General features: G+C 42.4%; 1 protein-coding gene across 2 annotated transcripts in view; it reads left to right on the top strand.

The window, feature by feature from the left end:
• Positions 1-15,673, top strand: part of EPO (erythropoietin) — a 357,290-nt gene that overhangs the window by 309,004 nt on the left and 32,613 nt on the right. The gene's annotated exons all lie outside the window — the stretch shown is intronic.

The raw sequence follows: 15,673 nt of genomic DNA on the forward strand, positions 1-15,673 counted from the left end.
TTGTCTGTGAACATCAAGGGAATGCAGGACTCTCTCACTGTCCTTCTGAGGTTGTGGAAAAAAAGTGGAGAGGTGGATACATTGATTTGGGTACAACTCATTTACCACCTTAGGCATAAAGGATAAGTTAGTCTGTAGGGTTAACCTATCCTTGTGGAAGATTAAAAAGGGTGGGGTAACCATGAGGGCTTGGAGCTCTGATACTCTCCTGGCCGATGTCAGGGCCACCAAAAGGACAGTTTCCAAGTGCAGTACTTTAGACAGGCTGTAGCTACTGGCTCAAATGAGGCAACAATGAGCTTCAACACACAGTTCAGATCCCAGGGCAGTGGAACTGGCCTCCTTGGGGGCCTGAGGTGTAGAACTCCTTTCAGGAATAACTTCACCTGATGTCTAGATGCAAGTGGAAGGTCAAGAGGCAGACAAGCAGAAATAGCAGCAGGGTGGGTCTTGACAAAGGAATATGAAAACCCTGCCTGCAACAACTCACACAGATAAGACAGCACCAAGGGGACCTCACCTTGGAATGTGTCTAGCTGTCTTTTCAGACACCAAATGGAGAACCTTTTCCATTTGGACAGATAGATGCTCCTAGTATTGGGTTTCTTGGCATTCTGCAGGATATTTAACATGTCGTCAGAGTAAAGGTGTCTGAAAGGGATAAAAACTCTTATCACCCACAGGGTTAAGCTCAGAGATTCCAAGTGGGGATGGATTAGGGGGGGGTCTATATCACGAGATCGAAACCATAGGTAGTCGAATACCTAAAGTTTGATCTCTAAATATCAAAATGCAAAAATCGCGAATGGCTGTTTCCACACAGGGAAGCAAGTCGTTTGTCCGTTACATGGATTTTGCCCTTTTTACAATGTACAGCGATTTTGGAGTTGGTATATTTAGTTGGGGGGGAGGCACAGCCCCCCCAACTTAATTTCTGTTTAAAATTTTTTTTTTTTAGTTTGGCTAATGACATTGTTTCCCTGTGTGGAAACGGCCGGTCACGATTTTTACATTTCGATATTTAGAGATTGGCCTTTAGGCATTCGACTACGTAAGGTTTCAATCTTGTAATATAGACCCAATTAGGGATCCCTTGTCCAGTGTGAGTAGGTTCACTCTGAGGTAATTTGTGATTATTGCCCCTGGCTAAATGCAGAAGGAGGGGCAACCAGTGCTGTCTTGGCCAAAAGGGAGTCACCAGCAAGATTTTTGGTTTGTCCTTGCTGAATTTTCATTAGGACTTTTTGTAAGAGTAGGAAGGGGGGAATGCATACCGAAACATCCCCTTCCATGAGATAGAGAAGGCATCTGTCACCCTCACAAGGGGGCTGGGTGCCCTGGTGCAAAACTCTGTCTGTTCAGAGGGAGGCAAATAGATCTATTTGTGGTGTAAACCACCTGTAGACTATGTCCAGAAACACATCCCTGTGTAGCATCCATTCATGGGATAGTGACATGGACCTGCTCAAGATGTCTGCCTGAGTGTTTTGAGCTGAGGGGATATAGACAGCCTGCAGAATGACTCCATGCTGGACTGCCAGTAGGAGTGCAAGTCTGCATAGCAAGTATGATCTTGTTCCCCCCTGTTTGTTCACATACCAGAGAACAGTAGTGTTGTTCGTAAACAACTTCAGGGGGTCCGTGCTTCAGAATATCTTGGAAGGCCCTCACTGCAAAGACAAGAGCCCTCATCTTTCTGATGTGGATGTGTTCCCTCTTGAAGGAGCCTATCCATGTGCCTTGCACCTTCAAGCTGCCCATAACAGCTCCCCAACCCAGGTGTGAAGCATCTGTGTACATTTCCTGGACTAGAGTTAGGGGTTGTAAGGGAAGTCCTGGGCTCAGAGAGACTTGATCCACCCACCAACGAATCTCCTTCCTTAGGCTGGTAGGAAGGGAATGGTGTGGTCCAAGTCGTGGGAGTGTTGGGTCTGTGTGGAACTCGGGTACCACTGAAGTTTCCTCATGTGGAGTCTTGCCAGTGGCAACATGGGGATTGTAGAAGCCATATGCTCTAAGAGTCCGAGGTAGTCCCTTGCTGTCACTGCCATGGTGTGGTGACAGACAACAGGTATTCCTTCAGGCTTTTCACCTTTTGGGGTGGGAGGTATGCCATTATAATATCTGTTGCGATTCTGACTTGGTCCTGGGAGGGTTTAGGCTGGATTTGGGGAAGTTGATGTTGAAACCCAGAGACTGCAGAACACAAATGACTGTCTGGAGATGGTTCTGGAGGGTACTATAGCAATCTGCCTGAATCAGGAGGTTGTCCAGGTATGGGAAAATCTGTATCCCTAGGACCCTGCAATGGGCTCCACTGGAGCCAGACACTTGGTGAATACCCTTGGAGCAGTAGATAGTCCAAAGGGTCAAGCAAATAATTGGAAATGAGAGGAACACACATAGAAGCACAAGTACTTCCTGTATTTGGGCTGGATGGAGATATGCAGGCAAACATCTTTGATGTCCAAGGTGGTGTGTTTCTGACAACAGGTTATTTGAGGTTTGGTATTACATCAGCATATGTATGGATGCATTTCTCTAATATTTTGGAGACGGGAGACTAAATCGCTATCAGTCTGTAGTTATTAAACTTTGTAGATATGCTGCCTTTGTGTAGTGGTATGAGGTGTGATTTTTTTCCATAGAGATGGGACGTACTTTTCTGCTATGGATCTATTAATTAGTATGGACATGGAGAAGGCTATGACTTCTGAGGGATTTTTAGGTAGTCTGATGGTAGTTGGTCTACAGCTACAGAAGTAGCTTTTAGTTTAAGGATCAACTTCCTTTTCAGCAAGGTAGGTCCTGGATTAAAACTAAAGAGCTGTGGGTGGTTTGATTGGACATTGGTAAATCTGAAAAGTTCTTACTACAGCAGGACACTGATCGACAATGACTAATTTCAAACCCAGCCAAGAATGCTGTAATACTACAAAACGTTTGGCTATATAGAAATAGCATACTTATTCAATGTAGTACTCAATAGTGGCATATGCATGTTAAATTATACACAACAGAGACTGATTTACGACAGACTGAAGAAAGTATAACACAGCAATGAAGTGGAATAGAAGAAGAGGAGAGAGAAGGGGTGAGAAGAAAAATCTAAAACCATTTCTCAGTGGTTATAATTACTAGCTATTATATATTACTCCTTCTACCTTGAATTGTTTTTATTTTGTCATATTAAAAAACTGCACACAAACGGTTTCATTGTATCAGTTGGTATCCCTTAAACAATGATGGATAATGTGCCTAAAAGGGAAATGGTTTATCTAAATCCTGGCACTACAGATAAGCAATAATTGTCATTAGTTGAGTGTAGTGGTGAAGCAGTTTAGACACTGCCCTGATTCAGGACTGAAACAGTGTTTTGTAATTAAGACCGCAAGAACAGAGGCGTGTGATCATGCTCTAATACCAAGGATGAAACAGCCCTTATTCCAAAAGGCAGTGAAGAAAGGTTGACACCTGATGGCCATAGTGTTAAACGCATGCCAGTAAAATTTGTTTCTAAGTATGCCATCAATAGTTGGTACAGGTTATGGGATTTTATGTAAGCAAAACATATATAAACATATTCTTCTACAGGCAATTTACCAAGAACAGTTTATTATCAAAGAAAAATTCTAAAGGAAATGGCAAGTAAACATGTTGTTAATGCAAAGGAACAAACGCATTCAGGTATGATGCAAGTGTAATTTTTTAATGTAAATATATAAGAGGCAGATATCTTCGGTGCATCCAAGAAGAGGTGTGAAACAAGAATTACATTTTTCTAAATGTAGCATTAAAAGTGCTGTGCAAATCATAAAAACAATGCATTTTGTATAGACAAAACACAGAAAAGTCTACAACTGCATTAAGCAATACTGCTGTGATACCAATGTTTCAGCATACTATATAAACTTACTGTGGTTAATGATGAAATACACAGCTTCGTATTTCAAGTGTTGCTTGCTGTTTCTCTTGATGTAAAAGAAAGTGACTAGGAATATGCTTTATTATCAAGGAGTAGACTAGTTTTTTTGGTTAAGCCAAAATGAAAATCCAGAAACTTTAAGTCCAGAGCTACTACAAATTGGAATGCTGATTTTAAAGTATCTATGTTTTTCTGAATTATGCTATTTAATGGTGAAATCCTAGACATACGGCTTTATGATAAGCACCACATCAGAGTGCACTTACAATGAGTGGATCACTGAAGAGAAAGGTAAAGAGGCAGTTTAACCATAAATACCCTGAATGGAGGCTCATACTATCAAAGAGTCGAAATTATAAAGCCCTGTTAAAGTGTGAATGTATGCAACACTACTGTTGATGATAAAAACATAATGAAAAAAGCAAATATTTACAAGCACACAACTAACTCTGTAAGTTTAAGTAAACTGTTTATTCTCCGTAGTACTTCAGCAATACACCTATCTTGGAGGAATAAACAATTTATTTAAATTATCAGCTTTAGTTGTGCTTGTGAACAATGAAATGCAACCCTTGTGGTTGCTGCTACCGTTGACAGAAGACTTTTCCTAGAAACCTACTGTTTGGTGCCCTCTGTCCTTTCCTTTCTCTTAGAACAAAAAGATTTTTTTCCCGAAGGGTTTAATTCTGTAAAGATAGAAACAGAGCTGTCTCTTCAAATTAGCTACACACTCTACATGGAAATCAGGTAAACTGATACTTTCACTTATTGTTAGTTAACAAAATGGATATAAACTTGATATTAATTCTGGCAGAGGCCCTTTCTTTATGGATATTCAAGTGTAGATTTAAGGCCAGTTCTGCTTGCATCTCTGAACTCACCAAGCTAAATATTTGCAAAAGACACTTTCTTCAAAACTAGAAAACAAAAATTATGTACTTACCATAATGACATCTCTGTTGACTTCTTCCATCTTTCCTCAATGAATAGGTCTTCAGATCTGACCTCTAATCCAACTTAAGACACACTAGACTTTAGGATCCAAAGCTCAGGCTTTGCCCTTACCCATAATCCCCTCCTATCCCCAAAGTTACCTCAGATCAAGGTTGCCATAACCTCTAAATTGGGGAGAAAACATATTGACAGATATGGAAAACCTTGGAAACATAATGGAGCTAGAACAGCATTGGACGCTGCTAAGGGAGCATATCACAGTATCCTACCAGAAGCCAAAGAAAATATCTTCCATAATAGAAGGGGAAAAGAGGGTGGGAAATTAAGGAAGGATGGAAGCTGACAACAGAAATCTATCATTATGGTAAGTACATAACTTTCATATCTGATGTCTGTCCTCTCTGTTCTTCAACAGATGGGACAGAGTCTCCAGCTACTTAGCTCTTGGGGTGGTCTCATGGAAGGATGTTTCAGAGGACGACTGAGACAAAAGTCACCCTTTTCCTGGAAAGCAAATCCAGTTTATAATGAGAAATAAATGTCTGAACCTTAGAACAAGTGGCAGCAGCACAAATACCATTAATGAAAACCCTAGAAAAGAAGGCCAAGGAAGCTGAGACATATCTAGCTGAATGAGCATTGACTGGCCTAGGAAATCTCGGGCCTCTTCCTTTATAAATATGAGATTCAGTCAGATAACCATCTAGTTAATGATATTTTTAAAACTCCTTGGCACATCTTAACTTTAGAAAAGGAGACAAATGACTGAGTTGTCTTCCTGAAAGTTTTTGTATGATGGAGGTAGAAGAGTTGGTAATGCACATCCAGCAACTCAAGCATATATTCCCCTTTACTGGAAAAATTTGGAAAGAAAACCAGCAGTTTGACACAGTGGTACAGTGTCTCAGTAGCTACCTTAAGGATAAGAGATGGATTGGTTCGCAGTGGACAATAATATAATAAGACTTGCAAAACAAGTCAAGCAGCTCTGATACTCTCTAAGGTGACAAAATTGTCACCAGAAAAAGTGTTTTCCAGAATTTAATGTCCACCTTGGCAGCAGGTTCAAAGAGTGGTTGGGTTAAGGCTTGAAGCAAAATGGTCATATCCTAAGGAAGAGTACAATCCCTAAGGAGAGATCCAAGAAGAAAGGCATTCCTTAGGAAAGTTTTGGATAATTTAAGAGAAGTTAAGGTCGAATGATTTTCTCCAATAAGAAAATCTGAGAGAACCATTAACTAGACCTTAATTGTAGAACAACGGGACCCGTTATCAAACATAGATGCTGAAAGTCTATGACAGTTGGAAAAGGGGCTGAAAAGGGGTCCAGATTCTTATGGGAAGCCCAGAAAAAAAATTTCTTCCACTTAACTCTTGTAAATTTTTCTGGTAGATGGTCTTTAGGAAGAAGTAAGAATATGGACTACAGCGGAAGAAAGCCTGGACCAACTCTTCATCATAGGAAGTGGAGAAACCAAGCAGTTAACTTGAAGGCCTGAATGTGCAGGTGAAGCATTCCAGACAGGTGAGAGAGAAGTTCTGAGATACAGGACCGGGGAAGAGGGGGTTACCAAATTAGGCAAGAGAATGGAAAAGCACACCTGAAGAGGCCAGAAAGAGTTAATGAGGATGTCTGTCATCATCCTCCCTGATGCTTTCTGCAGGAATTTTGGGAACAGAGAAGACACTGGGCCCAAATGTCCATCAGAGCATCCCCTGGCGATTTCCCCTCAGGAGGGATCAGGGCAAAAAAACTGCTGCACTTGGTGCTGAGGGGGCAGGCAAAGAAAATCACAGTATGGTTTGTCCACCTGACTGAAAATCTGTTTGCCACCATCAAACTGATGGATCACTTGGGAGGTAGGAGGACAGAGCTGCTCAACCTGTTTGAAGGAACAATGGATTTACTAAGTATGTGCATTGCTATCAGAAAGCGATCAGAAGATATCGCCCATTGCCACACTCTTATTGCTTCTCAACACAAGAGATAGGAAAGTGTTCCTCCTTGTTTGTTGATGTACCCGACTACCGACATGTTGTCCATCTGGATAGTAATCATCCCCAGAGACAGGACTTTCTAGAAGGCCTGCAGTACTAGGAAGACTGCCCTCATCTCTAGAGCACTGATGTGAAGACTGACCTTTCCCATGTAATGCCCCCTTATCCTAGCTGGGAAACATCCATGGTCACTGTGTGTTTGGGGGATACAAATGGATGTCTATGAGATACCTCAGGAGACTGAATCCGCCACCTTATATGTGAATTGCAAATGTTTGTCAAACCAATCTGAAAGTTCATGGGTTCATACCAGATAGACCATTGTGCTCCAAGTGTCCACTGTAAAACTCTCATGCAGTATCTGGCTAGATGAACAAGACTGATGAAGTCTATCTTCAATCCCAGTAGCAGGAGAACCATCCTGGCTAGTGGCACCCAACAGGCTAGAACCTTTGTTGCCTGGATTTGCAGGATGATGAACCTGTTCTCTGGCAGTCTTGCTATCTGGTCTGTGGTATCTAGATAGGCACCTATGCATCCCAGTGTCTGTAATGGAAGAAATTGAGACTTGTCCAGATTTACTGTGATACCCAAATGGGAGCAAAGATGGAGCAGATAGTCCCTGGCCAGAACAAAAAGAGACCTGCTCGGAACAGTAATGAGCCAATCCTCTAGGTAAGGGAACACTAGAAACCCTTGCAGTCTGAGGAGAGCTGTGACCCCTCCATACACTTGGTGAACACCCTGGGAGCTGAGGTGAGACCAAAGGGCAGGGCACTGAACTGAAAATAACTGGCTCCCTGGTGGAAGTGGAGAAAACTTCTGGATCTCCTGTCCATCAACATATGATAGCAAGCATCCAGAAGGTCTACTGAGCACAGCCAGTCATTCTTCCTCAACAGAGGAAGGATGGACTGTCACTGTGCCATGACCATCTGAAACTTTATGTGCTTGACATACTGGTTAAGATGACTGAGGTCCAAAATTGCCTTGTAATCTCTATTCTTTTTTGGTACCAAAATTTTGATTAAGTTCTGAATCCATGTTGGTCTGATGAGACCTCATGGATGACTCGTTTATCTAGCAGCTTTTTTTTATTTCTATGTGGTTGCTTTTCTTTGAGAGGATGGAATGTTGGGATGTTTCTTTGGAGGTGGAGAGGAATAAAGAAGGGGGATGTAATAGCCTCTGGTTATAATCCTCCACAGCCATAAATATTCGGTGATGGATGTCCAGGCTTCTGAGTGCAGGGATGAGCACCCCCAGACTGCCTTCAGAACATGGCAGTCAGATAACCATTCAGAAGTGCTGTTAAGGACTCAAAGAGAAAGACCCCCTGACGCTTGGATTTTGTGGACCTCCTCTATCATCAGGGCAACATCCATCATTGCAATTACCCTCTCTGCAGTGTGGGGAGGGGGTCTATCCCCAAAAGTGTTAGGAGAGAACTCTTGCGACTTCCAGAAATGCAGTTTCTTGCTCCCTTCTGGTTCCTGGAGAAGGACCTTTGGGGTGTAGAAAACTATAGGCTTACTGCAGAAAGGATTTTCCCATATTGCTCACTCCCACAGAGTGTGTCTCTGACTTTTGGTCCAAAAGGGTCAAACTATCAAAAGGGTCATTCACAAAAGATGTCTTGAAAGGGCTCCTTACAGTAATGCCTATACCTGCAGCTCTCAAATCTGGAGATGAGATGCATCAAGGTGTTGGAAAGAGACTGTAGGGTGGCCAGTTCTGTGTCCACAGTTTTCTTGTCCTCCCCTGACATGGACCTAGAGAGAGAGAGATTTGGAGAGCTCTTTGGTCAATCTCTCTGAAATCTTGTCATACATGCCATATAATTCAGCACCCTCAAAGCAAAGGTAGCTTATGGGTAAATTCAGTTTCCAAATCTGTTCAAAGAACTGGAATCTCTGCTAAGGGGAGAGACAGAAGCGCTCTCAGTGGTTAACTCCTTTTTCGTGGCTGTCACTACTACCATGGAATCTACTACCAGTCTTTTACTTCAATGTTGGGAATCTTTGGGTCCAGCAAGAAATGTATCTGATTTATGCAGTAAAGGTTCAGCTACATCTGGCTCCTTCCATGCCCACTGATAGATTAAGTCTGCCATCTCATCAATGAGTGGGACCACCCAAGAAGTAGCTGAGCCAAACCCAAAGGCATCAAGAAACACACATTCTTCTTGAGAGGGCACTTTGGAAGACCAAATGCCTTTCTGTCTTTAAAGTGGTGATCTGGGGAGCCACTCCAGCAAATTCACGTCTTTGGTGAGATACTCCTGTGAGCAGTCAAAGTGCATCCTCTTGCGCATATGTTTCCAAGGCCCCTCAGTGGTGGGAAACTCTGAAGAGGGCTGAGTACACTGATGGGAGTCCTGAATGCAAGCTGTGTCAAGACTCAATGGAACCAGCTGTCCTGATGGGGTAGGAATACCAGGATCAGGACCCAGGGCTTTTCACTGGTGCATGAGCAGAGGAAAAGTAGTAATGGTCAACACAGATGGCTAGTTATGGTAAGTGCATAACTTTTAAATCTGATGTTGTCCTTTTCACTTTTTCTCAATGAATGGGGCAGAATCTCCAGCTATGTAAATTTTGAGTGGGCCACATGGAAGGATATTCCAGACAACCGCTGAACCAAAGACAGCTCTACTTCTTGAAATTAAGTCCAGTTTACAATGAATAATGAAGGTATGAGTACTGGACAATGTGGGTGCTGCAAAAACATAATCTATAGAAATTCTTGACCAAAAAGCAGATAAAGTGGCCATGGATCTAACTGAGTGGACTTTAGGCAGTCTTGGTAGAAAAATGCCCCTTTGGGAATAGATCCAGGAAATGCAATTAGTTATCCATTTAGCCAATGTAACTTTTGACACTGGATAACCCAGCCAACTTGATGAAAAGGAGATGAACAGCTGGTCTGAGTTTCTGAATTCTTGTGTTCAGTGTAAATATAATTGTAATTGTCTGTGCATATTCAGAAGATTTAGCATATATTCTCCTTTGTTTGAAAATTTTGGAAAGACGACTGGTAAATGAATAAATTGGTTAATGTCAGATTTAGAAGCCACTTTAGATAAAAAAGTAGGGTTAGTCCGTAAAGTAACCCTGTCTTTATGAAAAATAATGTAACCCTGTCTTTATGAAAAATAATGTAAGGTGTCCTTGATGAAAGAGCCTGGAGTTCAAAGATCCTTTTAGCAGAAGTGAAAGCCACTAAAAAGGTTGTTTTCCAAGATAGATACTTTAAATCATTTTTTGCTGAAGGTTCAGAGTTATTTGAGTCAAACCTTGAAGTATCTCTGCCAAATCCCAGTGAGGTGAGGGATCCTTTACTGGAAGTCTAAGTAGGAAAGTGCCTTTTAAGAAAGACTTGCATAACTTAGAATCAGCCAGTCACAAGTTTTTGTCCCCTGCATGAAAATTTGATTTGGCTGTCAACTGTACTTTAATTGTGGAAAAATCTACCACCTTCTTTTTGAAAAGAGAAGCCAGAAAGTCTAGTACAGGAGATACAGGGTCAGTAAAAGGGTCGATATTTTTTTCTCAGAGCCCAAAACGAAAATCTTTTCCATTTACTTTTGTAAATTCTTTTGGTGAAGTCTTTTTGCGAGGATAACAATATGACAGGTAATGGGGAAGAAAGCCCAGGCTGTCTAGCTGTTAGTGGAATTGGAGAAACCATGAGGTCAGTTTAAGGGCTGGGATATTGGGATGATTCATCTCCGAAGGGTATGACATAAGGTCTAGAGTTGAGGGAGGATAAAAAAGATGAGAACAGAAAAGGGAACCACACCTGGCAAGGCCAGAAAGAAGCAACGAGGATGACCAAGCTCTTTAACTGAATTGCTTTCTGTAAAAATTTTGGGGTTAGGGGTAGTTGGGGATAGGCATAAAGGAGAGTGGTTCAGGGCAAAATACCTGCTGCACTTGCTGTTATGCGAAGATTCAAATAGGTCACAGCAAAGGTGGCCCCAACGATGGAATATTCTTTCCACCACTGATTGATTAAGATACCACTCCTGAGGCATCAGAATGGATCTGCTGAGTTTGCCGGCTAGTACGTTGGATTTCCCCAGAATGTGCATTGCTACTAGAAAGTGGATGGAGGAGATTGCCTATTGTCACATTCTCATAACTTCTCTGTAGAGCAGGTAAGACCAGGTTCACCCTTGCTTGTTGACTTTCCAGACTATAGACATGTTGTTGGTTTGAATTGCAATAGTCTGTAGAGGAAAAGCATCTTGAAATGCCTACAACACTAAAAGGACTGCTATCATCTCTAAAATATTGATGTGTGAATTGGTCTCTTGGGAAGACTTCATGCCTTGGACTGTCCTTCCCAAGTAATGCCACCCCCACCCCAATCGGGAGGTGTCCATAGTCACTGTGGCCAATGGGGGAGGAAGGACAAAGGGCAAACATATGTAAATGTCATTAGACTGGATCCACCAGTGAATATGGTGTTTACAGATTTGGGTAAGTTTGACTGGAAACAATAGGGGCTGTCGAAGAATAAACCATTAAACAGCTAGAGTCCATTGAAGGATAAAGTAGCATTCTAAAGGAAGCAGAATTCCTGCGGTTGCCATGAAACCTAAAGCTTGAAGAATTAGTCTGGCAGGAGGATCAGGATGATATAAAATTTGATGAACCTGACATCTGAGTGTATCTATACGGTGAGAAGGTAAGGAAGCAATCTGAATTGTTGTGTTCAGTTGTGCACCAATAAACTCAAGGCTCTGGTACCTAGTGATTGACAAATCTGGAGCAAATAGTCCCTGGACTGCTGTAGAAGATGCATGGTAGGGGCAGTGAGGAGCCAGTTGTCTAGATATGGAAACACTCAGAATCCTTTCAGTTTCAAGTGAGCTGCCACTGCTGCCATACACTTGGTAAACACCATGGGGGCTGTGGTGAGTCCAAAGAACAGGGCTCTGACTTGGTAGTGACTGGCTCCCAGCTGAAAGTGCAAATGTCTCCAGGAGCACCTATCCATTTTGATGTGATAGTACATATCCTGAAGGTCTGTGAAGTTTACCCAATTGTCCTTGTATAGAAATGGCAGAATGGACTGAACCATGACCATTTGGAACTTTGACTTCTTCATGAATTGATTTAATTTGGTTAGATCCAGAACTGGCCTCAAGTCTTCTGTCTATTTTGGCACTCAAAAGAAACATAAGATGTATCCTCTGGATATTATTTTTAGCACCCAAATATCTTTTATTATAACAGCCCAGGCTTCTGGGTGCAAGGACAAACATCTCCCCTCCAGAGGTGGGCAGCACTTCAGGAAGGCTGAAAGGGTCTATCCAGAAAGGAATCTCAGAAACCTAGATTTTGTGGACCTCCTCTGCCTCAAGGGTGGCATCTTCCGTTAGAATTCCCTCCTCTCCCTCTGAAAGAGTCGTCTGCATACGAGTCCTGGAAAGGTCCCTGGGATTTGCAGAACCACATTTTCTTGCCACCCCCTCTGATTTCTTGAAAAAGGGGTAGAAAATGTAATTCCTACAGCAGAAAGGTTCGATCCTTCTTGTTCACTGCAGGTAAGCATTTGTTTTACACAAGGGCCAAATAAGGATGTTCCGTCAAAAGGAGCACTGATGAAACAAGATTTGAAAGCCCCTACAACGTCACATTGCCACATCCAGGCATGTCTCCTTATGACAATGTCTGAACCAGCTGGCCATGAGACACTTTCGGCTGCATGAGAGATTAACCTCATGGATGAATTACAAATTGACAAAAGAGTGGCCAGCTGAGAAGCTGATCTTTTGAAATCACCTTCAGACATGGACTCAGAGAGAGAGAGAGAGAGAGTTTGACAGCTCTTTTGTCAAATCGCTTTGTAGCCTTGTAAAGTATGTCAGGTAATTCAGCAAAATCTGGGGAGAAGTTCGCTGAAGCAAATACACTCCAAATCTGTCCAGCACCCTTGACTCTCTGTTAGGGAGGTGGACAGAAGAGCTCTGCTAACTCCTTTATGGTGGCTGCTGCCACAACCATTGGATCGACAGTGATTCTGTTGCTCTACGGGGGGATTATCCTGTGGCAGAGCTAAAAACTTGTGTAGGTGATGCAGGATTGTTTAACAGAATCTGTCTCCTACCATGCCCAGCAAGAGACCAGACTGATAAACTCATTAGCCAGGGGAGTCATCCAAGGCATAGATGGGCCAGCACCAAAAGCCTCCAGAAATACTGACTCTCTGGAAAAGGACTGTTGGAGGATCAATCACCTTTTTGCTTAGGGAGCTCTAAAATGTCTCCAAAAGAGATGTTTTAGGTGGTGATCTGGGTGATCATTCTCCTTCCTCAAAATTAGTATCTTCAGTGAGAGGTTCAAAAGGGGAATCTATGTGCCCCCTCTTGCACATTCTCTTCTGAAGGATCTCCTCAGGGGGATGTTGGAAGTGTCAGAAGAGAGAATAAATTATTCCATGGGAACTGAATGGAAGCTAGGCAGAACTAGCTGTCCCTGTGGAATAGGTCTGATGGAATCAGAGCTTGTTACCAAAGACGGAATAGGAGTGAAATCCCAGGGAGGATGAGAGACCAGATCTCTAGAATGAGAAAAAGCCCTTTCCACAACCTCAACCTGGAGAAGCAGTGGCCACCCACACCGGAGCTGAATGTTCCAGCATGGGTAGATCATGACTACCGCCTGATCCATGCCCTGAGAAGGAACCAGACCCAAACTATGCTGAGGCTCTGAGGGGCAGGGCTAAATCTGACATCATCAGAGTAGACCCTGGCCCCACTGATCAGATGGAGATGCTTTGGCTCTGGGATTCGTCCTCATCCAAAGGCATAGGAAAAGATATGGTCAGGGATACTGTTGGAGTCAAAGAAATAATTCTGTTTGGATCTGACTCCAAAACTATTGGAGGTGTCAGATCATGGGGCTCTGAAACTGAAGGACACATCGGACAAGGAGATAAAACTGTGTGAGCAGTGGCAGGAAAACCCATAGATCCAATATGGGATGGAGCCGAGATAACCACCATCTGAATCTGAGCACTGAGGAATTTTCACATCATCCTATCCACATCAGCTTCATAAAGACTCCTGGAGGACCTGATGGAGTATGTTGTGGATTGAGGTCTGGAAAGCTTTTTAGGTGACTGCGTAAAAGGAGAGTGGAGGCAAGGGGAGGTAGGATCCACTGTAAACTCAGGTGAGCAAGTCCTCCGCGTGTATGATGCCCTAGGCATAGTATCCGATGGTTTCAAATACGATGTCTTAGTAGGGCTAGAAGAAATGAGAATAGGATCACAACACTTAGGGTATGAAAACTTTGGATGTGTGGTTTGTCATTTTGGATATGACAAACTCAGATCCAAAAATGTCTGAATTTTCTGTGGTAGCTCCGAGGATGTTTTTGGAGACTTTGGAGGTGACTCTTTCCTGTGCTGCAAGGAACCTTTAGAAGATTTGCTAAGGATTTGAGCCCCAGAAGAGAATGAAGATGTGGGTGGGAGCAATCCCTTAAGAACAAACTTGTTACACCTGTTGCCAATGGCACTTGAATTAAAACCTGCACAAATAGTGCAGTCTGTGTTTAAATGAGACGCTCCTAAGCAGTAAACACTCTCTCTGTGAGCAGCCAAGTTAGGGATTTTATGCCTGCATGAAGTGCATTTCTTGAAGCTTGCTGGCTTATCAGCCATAACAGAACAAAGTTACAGAGAAATAATATAAAAGGAAGAAAGAATTTTTTGTATAAGAAAAAATACCAGCAAAGGTAATAAAGAATACCCTGTTTGAAAAGGGTAGAAAAGAAAAAGGGGAGAGAAAGAGGAATACCTACAATGGGACTTAAAGAGAAACTACTATCAGAATAGTAGAAAGGCCTGGCACAGAAAAAACGATAAATCTAAGATGGAGGTTTGACAATGTAAAGTTATAAGAGAGAATTAAAAGGGAAAGAAAATTATGCTAAAAGGAAGAAAAAAATGCACTTGCAGTTAACAATACAGTTAAACAAATGCTGTGACAGAAAATTGTGTCCATGCTCAATGGCTGCAAATGAGATCTGAGGTGTTGGGGATGGACTAGAGCATTATGGATACAGGGAAGAGCTCAAGAGTTGGATTCAAAGTCTAAAGTATGCGGCCAAGCTGGATCAGAGGATCAGATCTGGAACCCATTCATTGAGAAGAATGAAAAAGATATCAGATTCTAACATCAACATTGGTTCCAGACTCAAAGGTTGGAGCTCTCAAGGCTTACTACAAAACAGTAATATTCCAAGAGTATACTGGGTCCCTGAGGAAGGCTTTAGACAGTTTTAGGAATACAATGGGAATGTGATGTACTCCAATACGAAAAGAGGATATAACAGCAAATTTTACCTCAATAGTCAAGTAACTGGCTCCATTCTGAAAGTAAGAGATGCAATAAAACCTAAAATGGCTGAAGGAGGGGCTAAAAAAGGATCTAAGTTATTACCACAGGTCCAAATATAGAATCTTTTCAATTTACTTTTGCAGAGCTTACTTACAGAGGGCTTTTGAAAGGAGACCAATGTCTGAATGAGTGGGGATAAGTGCCTGGACTGTCTAGCCACCATTGAAACTGCAGAAACCATTCAATTAGCTTGAGAGACGGAATGTCCAGATGAAGCAACCCCAATGGGTTAGACAGTTAGTCTGGATCTGAGCCAAGCCCACAGGGATGGTGTACGACATGAAGCCAGAGGAAGGGAAAACACAACTGACAAGGCCAGTAGGGCACTATGAGGATGACTGTGATCTTCCATGCCAAAGTTTTTAGTCGAAATTTGGGTA

This window comes from Protopterus annectens, chromosome 7.part0 (genome assembly GCF_019279795.1).
Source record: "Protopterus annectens isolate FY-2018-M chromosome 7.part0, PAN1.0, whole genome shotgun sequence".
In the NCBI taxonomy this organism is placed as follows: domain Eukaryota; kingdom Metazoa; phylum Chordata; order Ceratodontiformes; family Protopteridae; genus Protopterus; species Protopterus annectens.